The 8759-nt window shown below is 44.3% G+C and overlaps 1 long non-coding RNA gene across 1 annotated transcript; it reads right to left on the bottom strand.

Annotated features, from left to right (window-relative positions):
* Positions 1-1605: 1605 nt before the first annotated feature.
* Positions 1606-8080, bottom strand: LOC140623643 (uncharacterized). The gene is made up of 2 exons (XR_012023200.1): positions 7988-8080; positions 1606-1744 (listed from the first exon to the last, which is right to left on the bottom strand). It is a non-coding gene; the product is annotated as an uncharacterized lncRNA (long non-coding RNA).
* Between the last annotated feature and the right edge of the window lie 679 nt (positions 8081-8759).

Raw genomic sequence — 8759 nt, 5'->3', positions numbered from 1 at the left:
TCTTTGGTGACTAATGCTGCTGGGAATATTTTCATATGGTTTTGGTCATTTGGATATCTTTTTTTGTATTTATGTGAAATGTCCCTATGAGTCCTTTTCTCATTTCCTCATCTTAAAAAATTGCATTGACTCTCTTTTGTGAGTAAATGGTAGGAAGCTTTCTATTTTTCTTGTTAGCACAAAGTTCTTTGTCAGGTATATGCATTGTGAATATCTATTCGAGCTCTAGATGAGGCTTGATTCTCCTATGGTGTATTTTGAAGAACACAATTTCTTGCAAACGTGGTTGCAAGGGAGACCATCTCCCAAGGACACTCCTCCTTTGCGAAGGGAAAAACTCACACATTCCCAGTGAGCAAACAGACACCTCCACCTCATGTGGGAAGTAAAGAAGAAATACATGAGTCTGTATAGCAACGGAGTGTACTATTATAACCCCTCCATCCTATGCACCATCTGGGCTGACTGACTCTTCAAGACATAAGAGGAACTGGACAAATGGGTGTTCCGAGTAACATCACAGAGACACGAAAAATAACATGCATCTTGGTTAACTTGAAGAGACTTGTCACAACCAAATAGAAGAGAGAGAGATTAGTCATGTGAGTGGGGGTCAGTTCCCATTCTCTGGGTTCTTGACTTTGGGCTTGAAGGACTCCATGGGGCCCATTCATTTTCCTTTTGGTCTGAACACAAGGAACAAGACCCAAGATTAGGCAACATCTGGGTATCTGTCCCACCAGAAATCACCAGCTGTGATCACATGACACTGTGCTAGGCTGCCACAGTGACTGTCTCTTGCAGAGACATGGCCGTGTTCCTATGCAGTCAGGCGTGAAGACAGATGGACAGAGTGTGGGAGTCAAAGACTCAGTCCCAATCATCTTGTGGTTTTCTTACCAAGGGTCTTACAGAAAGGTCATCCACAAGACCTAGTCCCTCCTTCCTTTGACTGGAAGGATGGGACAGAACTGCTCCATCCCACCCCCTGACTTTCTTTTCCACACTCACGCCCTCCTTGAACATTATTTCAGTCTGAAACGTGAAGTCCAGATTGGCAACCCTGGCTCTGGGGTGTGGAGAGGGATTCCGAGCACTGACTCAAGTGTTAGATGTAAGTGTCTCACAAAGAATGCAGTACCTCAAGCCAGTTATCTCCCCAAGGAATTTTAATAAATGTGATTTGGTGAGTTTTCTTTTTTCCCCCCAACTAATACATATTTATTGGGTACCTCGTAAGGGGCCTGTGCCTGTCCCAAATGCTTGAGATACACAAATTAATGGAGCTCATGGTCTAATGAGGAAGACACCTATCGAACTGACCTATTGAACTATTCAAATAATTATATAATTGCAGTGGTTATATGTAACCTACAGTAACCTTAGTTTTTTTAAAAAGTTTTTATTTATTTATTCATGAGAGACACATAGAGAGAGGCAGAGAAATAGGTAGAGGGAGAAGTAGCTCCCTGCAGGAAGCCTGATGTGGGACTCAATCTCAGGACCCCGGGATCGTGCCTTGAGCCAAAGGCAGACACTCAACCACAGAACCACCAAGGTGTCCCAGATTTTTTTTAAATAAATCAACCTCAAAAATATCAGTAGTTCATGGCAATGGAATGTTTATTGCTCAGTCAGGTATGGGTGTCCCAGATTGACACTTGGAGCTCCTCCATGGGGCGACTCATGCTCCCAGGATTCTTCTATATTTTGGCTCCAACACCTCCCAAGACCTTGGAGTACTCTGTCACCAGAAAGGAGAGAGAGTAAAAATGGTACATCCATTTCAAAACAAAACAAAACTCTGAAGTGACACATATCTCTTCTGCTCACATTCCAAAGGTGAGGCCAAGTCACAAGTCCACGGTGGGTGCCATGAGGCAGGTAACACTGTGCCCAGTAGGGCGGCTGTCTCTGGTGATCATGCCATGCTATCCAAGAGAAGCCATGACATTCTGGTGCTCAGTAAGCCACCCCTGCTCATGGAAGAAGGGCACTAAAGAAAGCAGTGGCCTTGAGCTTGGGTGAAAAGGGGACTTGACCTTGTGTGTGGATATAATAACACTGTTTCGGCAGGAGTGCATGGACCGATAAACTCCTGGCCTGGGAAAGCAGAGTGGAGGGCTAGGAAGAGTCTGGGCAGAGGGGAAAGCTTCTGTGGGAGAGTCAGGAAACAACTTTGCCAGCTCAGACAAGTTGTAGCAATTCCAGAAGAGCCAGAGATGGGAGAACTAAGCGGGAAATAGTGGGGACTGAATTACCGTGTAAAGATTTGGGATTTTATCTTTAAAGATTATGGGTGAAGTGTGAAATATAAGCCTGGCATAATCAGATTTTTGTCTGAAACATTCACTATGAATCATTTATGGAGACAGAACCCAAGGAGGCAGTAAAAATCATGGCAAACATTTTTCTGAGCACTTATGTGGCAGATGCTATTGTGAGTCTTACAAATGGGTAGTTCACTTAATCAGCATCATAGCTCAGGAAAGGAGTTTCCATTATTAGACCCATTTTATAAATGAGAATACTGATGCTTAGAGGATTAATTAATTTGATTAGTGTATCCAAAATCTATAAAGAACTTATCATATTCAACACCCCAAAAATAAATAATCCAGTGAAGAAATGGGCAAAATACATGAACAGACATTTCTCCAAAGAAGACCTACACATGGCCAATAAGCCCATGAAAAAATGCTCAGCATTGCTTGGCACCAGGGAAATAGAAATCAAATCACAATGAGGTACTGCTTCGTGCCAGTCAGAATGGCTAAAATTAACAGCACAGGAAACAACAGATGTTGGTGAGGATGCAGAAAAAGGGGAACCCTCTCACACTGCTGGTGGGAATGGAAACTGGGGCAGCCACTCTGGAGAACAGTGTGGAGGTTCCTCAAAGAGTTAAAAATAGAGCTACCCTATGGCCCAGCAATTATACTACTGGGTATTTACCCCAAAGATACAGATGTAGTGATCTGAAGGTACACCTGCACCCCAATGTTTATAGCAGCAATGTCCACAATAGCCAAACTGTGGAAGGATCCCAGATGTCCATCAACAGGTGCCTGGATAAAGAAGATGTTATATATAACATTAGCTATCAGAGAGGATGAAATCAGAAGGATGAAATCTTGCCATTTGCAACAATGTGGATGGAACTAGAGGATATTATCTTAAGTGAAGTAACTTAATCAGAGAAAGACAGTTATATGATTTCACTCATATGTGGAATTTAAGAACAAAATAGATAAACATGGAGGGGGAAGAGAGAGAGGGAAGGAAATCATGAGACTCCTAATGATAGAGAACAAACTGAGAACTGATGGAGGGGAGGTGGGGAGGAATGGGTTGGATGGGGGATGGGCCTTAAGGGAGAGCACTTGCTGTGATGAACACTGGGTGTTATGTGTAAGTGATGAATCCCTGAATTCTATTCCTGAAACCAGTATTTCACTGTATGTCAACTAACTAAAATTTAAATAAAAACTTGAAATTAAAATAATAATAATAATAATAATAATAATAATTTGAATAGCATGTTCATCAAGTAAGAGGTGGACCTGGATTCCAATCCTGATGATCCTATGCTCTCACCTAGTATTGCTACACTATGTTTAACAGTAATTTAATAAATTATACTTTACATTTATTAAAGGAAACAAAAGCTGTGTAATTAGATCAGTTAGGAAGCTCTCCACCTCCAGGAGAGAGATGAGTTGTTTGGATTTATACAAATGTATGGACTTAAGACAGGAAGGTAGTCCCCCAAAAAGAAGCTGATGGAAAGTTTGGTTTCCAGAAACGTCTGACTAGGTTGTTTTAAACTACATTTTCCACTGTAAAACACACACACACACACACAAACAAATAAAATAAAATAAAATAAAATAAAACAAAATAAAATAAAAACATGTGTTTGCAGGCCTTGGAGAGCTTCCAAGCAGGCAGAATCAATGATTCTAAAATATCAGAAAGGGAGACAGAACGTAAAGACTGCTAACTCTGGGAAACGAACTAGGGGTGGTAGAAGGGGAGGAGGGCGGGGGGTGGGAGTGAATGGGTGACGGGCACTGGGTGTTATTCTGTATGTTAGTAAATTGAACACCAATAAAAAATAAATTAAAAAAAAATAAGATGTAAAACAGAAGAAAGCCAAGATAGGGGAATTTATTTTTGAGGGTAGTTTTACATGGACAGTTTACTGATTCTGAAAGTAAAAGCAGTACATGTGCGGCTGAAAAGGTGAAGGAACATTTGAGTTTTTTTTTAATTTTTATTTATTTATGATAGTCACGGGGGGGGGGGGGCGGCAGAGACACAGGCAGAGGGAGAAGCAGGCTCCATGCACCGGGAGCCCAACGTGGGATTCGATCCTGGGTCTCCAGGATCACGCCCTGGGCCAAAGGCAGGCGCCAAACTGCTGCACCACCCAGGGATCCCAAAAGCTGAAGGAACATTTGGCAGTCTAATTAAACGACATTTCAAATCAAGGGTGTCAAGCTGAAGGACCCTTCATGGTTGAGGGACACCATAAACACCCCAGGCTCTGGGATGGGATCTGAGGGGATGAAGGTCAATTGGACATTAGTAAGATCTCAGTAGGGCAGAAATCCAGTTTTAAACAGAGGCACCTAGTCCCAAGCCATCTCCCTGCCAGAAGCAAAACCAAACCGGAGAAAGATTGCCACAAAGAGGCAAAGCAGCCTTGAACTTGTTGCACGGCATTTTTGGCAAGTCATCAAAAACAACCATGTATCATGAGTTCAAGAGGAGGCCAGAAAGCTCAGAGGAAAGAAATGTAATAAGAATAGACCACACTGGGCGTTGAATAACCATAATTTATGGTGTCAAACAAAGAAATGGAGAGTGTTGGAGGATATAAATGCAAATAAATGAAAATTCTGGGGGCACCTGAGTGGCTCAGTGGTTGAGCATCTGCCTTTGGCTCAGGTCGTGATCCCAGGGTCCTGGGATCGAGTCCTGCATCAGGCTCCCTGCGGGGAGCTTGCTTCTCCCTCTGCCTATGTCTCTGCCTCTCTCTATGTGTTTCTCATGAATAAATAAATACATAAAATATTTTTAAAATAAAAAAATAAATGAAAGTTATAGAATTTTGAAAAATGTAGCGACTGAAATTATGAACTCAACTGATAGTAAACTGGACTGACAAGGGACATCGTGAGCTGAAATGTGGCCAGATGACTGGACCCAGGTGGAGGCATAGAGAGATTGAAGAATATTCAAGGAAGGATGTGAGACAAGCATAGAATGTGGTGAGAAAGTCTAACATTCGACCAGAGTCGGGCATGCACCCCCAGGCCCCAGAACTGGGAGGAGGCTGTCAGGTGAGACCCCCTGGCTCATTTGACAAGGAATGTCCAAGCTGTGTGCCACCGACTCCTAGTACCAGCCCCAGAAGGGAAGTGTGAGGATAACACCTAGGTATTTACACAGAGGTGCCCAAGGGATGGGGCAGCAGCAGCTCACCTCAGAACATGGGCTGTGCTTTTATGAAAATCGGCATCCTCGGGGCGCCTGGGTGTTTTAGTGGTTGTGTGTCTGCCTTTGGCTCTGGTCGTGATCCTGGGGTCCTGGGATCAAGTTCCGCATCAGGCTCCCCACAGGGAGCCTGCTTCTCCCTCTGCCTGTCTCTCTCTCTCTCTCTCTCTCTGTGTCTCTCATGAATAAATAAATAAAATCTTTAAAAAAAACAAAATCAAAATGTTGGATAAGAGTCCTCCCCTGTGAGCTCATCCTGGCGTCCTTTGATGGTTTCCTGGTAGTGCGATGATTTGGAGGTGGGTTTCTCCTCGAGTGTGACTGGGTCTCCACCAACACAGAGAGATAGGCACATGGGGGCTTTGTGTCTCCCATGTTTCAAAGAGGTGCTGAAATCCAAGAACAGGAGCAGGTTCATCATCAAAGACCACCCACCTGGGGCCGTAAGGAATTAGCATGTATCTTGTTCTCCCTCTTGTGGGCAAAGTGGAGAAATGCTTTTAGAAGTCAAAGGGAAAACAATTTTTTTTCATCTGAGAAATTATTTTTTCTTTCATTCAGTAAGTATTTGCTGATCCTCTACTGTATGCCAGATACTATTCAATACTCTTGAGATTCATCAGATGAACAGACAAGGATCCCTGCCCTTGAGAAGCTTATATTTCTGCAGAGGGAAACAGGCCATACACCATGGACAGCAGTAAATTCGAGGTCTACCAGAAGAAGAGTGATTTGGAAAATAGGAAAGTGGAAGACACCTGGGTGGCTCAGTGGTTGAACGTCTGCCTTTGGCTCAGGTCATGTTCCCAGGGTCCTGCCATCAAGTCCCACATTAGGCTCCCCACAGGGAGCCTGCTTCTCCCTGTGCCTATAACTCTGCCTCTCTGTGTGTGTCTCTCATGAATAAATAAATAAAATTTTTAAAAAATGATTTAGAAAGTGGAGGGGAGGTCCAAGAATCTAGAGCACCTGGGGGCAGGGGAGGGCTTTGATGTTCATGAGGAAGCCAGGGAAAGCGTGAGGACATGGCATGTGGCAACAGTTGGAGCAAGAGGTGAAGTTGGTCAGTGGTCAGCTGGCGGTACACAGCTCCCAGTAAGTAGAGGCAGCAGCTGGAGCAAAGCCTGCAGTGGATGCCTGTGGTGCTTGTTCAAAGATGACCAGGGGGAGCAGTGTGGTTGGTGTCTGAGTGAGGGATGGGGAATTTGTATAATCACGCAAAGTTACTGAAGGATGCATAGTCACTGGAATGAGCTAGGAAATCATGGCGTAGTCTCAGGAACCAGCTGGATAATTGCATGAGGAGCTCCAGAGCAGGCCTGGATGCCTGTCTGGGAAGTCTCAGAAGTGGTCTTGCATTCAAAGTTTCCAAGGGACTGTATTGAAAATGGAGTTTGTGGGATGGTGACCTGGAGTTGTGCAGGGCACAAACTACCCAGCTGTCCAGGAAGCCCTGCTGTCTTCTCTCTACAGTCCTCTGTGGTCCCACCAGGTTCTGTGCTGGCTCTGTCATGTCTCTGGGTGATACAGTGCCTTAATTTCTCTCCTTCCAACAGCCTATAAGCTCTTTGAGGACAAGATAGAATCAGAATTCCATCTATGTTCCTGCTACCCAGAAAAGGGACTGAAATCCCAGAGACCTCAGCAGGACTCTACATAATACATAAAGTAAGAAAACTGGGCAATTATGATTGGATTTCTATAGAAGGCCAGATATTATGGCAGTGTTCTAGGAATTGGCCATAATTATGCAAAATCACTGAAGGATGTAAAGTCACTGGAATGAGCTAGGAAATCATGGTGTAGTCTCAGGAACCAGCTGGATAATTGCAAGAGGAGCTCCAGAGCCAGCTGGGTAATTACAGTGGAGTTCCCAGAATCTGCTGGGTGACTAGCATGGAGTCATAGAATCAACAGTAATAATAGAAGAGTCCCAAATACAGGCATCAGGGAATGTCTGGAGACAGTTTTGATTGCCACAACCTGAGAGAGAGGAATCTCCTGGCATCTAGCAGGTGGAAGCCAGGGGTGCTGCGAGGCATCCTGAGATGTGCAGGGCGGCCCCCACAGCAAAGAATCACCCAGTCCAGTCTTATTTTGGGCTGAATACCACAGGCAGGGTGGCTTAAACCACAAACATTTGTTTTTCACAGTTCGAGGGGCTGGGAAGCCTGAGATCAGGGTGCCAGCAGGGTTGGGTTTTAGTAAGACATCTTTTCCTGGTTTGTTCATATGGTGCAAGAGAGAACAGCCCCTCACCAGACACCAAAGAACTGGCGCCTTGATCTTGGGCTTCCAGCCTGAACTGAGGAATACGCATCTGCTGTTCATAAGCCACCCGGTCTATGGTATTTTGTTCCAGCAGCCCGACAGACTACGACCAGTGAATGAAAGCACTGTCTACACACTGAGCTCTTATGCCAGGTTAGTTGGTAAAAGTACCAGTGATTGTAAGTGACTGTACTCCTATTTGGACTGTACTCACTCAGAGTCCTGGTTCACAAGCAGCAGAAAACACTTGGCTAGTTATGGCAGAGAAGGAATATATTCCCAAGATGTTGTGTAGCTCATGGAATCTAAGGAAGAATGAGAGAATCAAGCCCTGAAAATGAGCAGGAAATAAAGGGGCAAAGCATCCTGGCCTTAACTCCCCCTAGAGGAAGGTTTCACCGTGTGAGATTACGTGTAGGGTGAGCCCAGGACCCATGCCCACCATCTACCTGTGATACTGTGATTTATAATAAGAAATATGTATTTGGCCTTCACCCAGTTCCTGGCACAGAGCTCCTAAAATCCTTGGAATTTCCTAAGTGAGAACGATAAATATGTTTTTTGTTACGTGAGTAAGTGACTTTGGGGAAACACCTAATGATGGCTGGAGGTAGAATCAATCACCAGCGGCCAGTGAGTTCATCAGGCATGGCTACGTGATGAAGCCTCCATTAAAAGAGCAAAAGGACAGGTGCTGGGTGGCTCAGTGGTTGAGCACTTGCCTTTGGCTCAGGACATGACCTCCAAGTTCTGGGGTCCTGGGATCGAGTCCCACATTGGGCTCCCCACTGAAAAACTTGCTTCTCCCTCTGCCTGTATCTCTGCCTCTCTCTCAGTGTCTCTCATGAAGAAATAAATAAAGTCTTTTTAAAAAGACACTTTCAAAAAAAATAAAATAAAAATAAAAAGACACTTTCAAACATACAGAAGAGTTGAAAGCATTTTACAGCAGACACCCACATGTGCAACACAGAGATTCAGCACTA

Source organism: Canis lupus, chromosome 1 (assembly GCF_048164855.1).
Source record: "Canis lupus baileyi chromosome 1, mCanLup2.hap1, whole genome shotgun sequence".
Lineage (NCBI taxonomy): Eukaryota > Metazoa > Chordata > Mammalia > Carnivora > Canidae > Canis > Canis lupus.
This window is presented reverse-complemented; position numbering and strand designations above follow the sequence as displayed.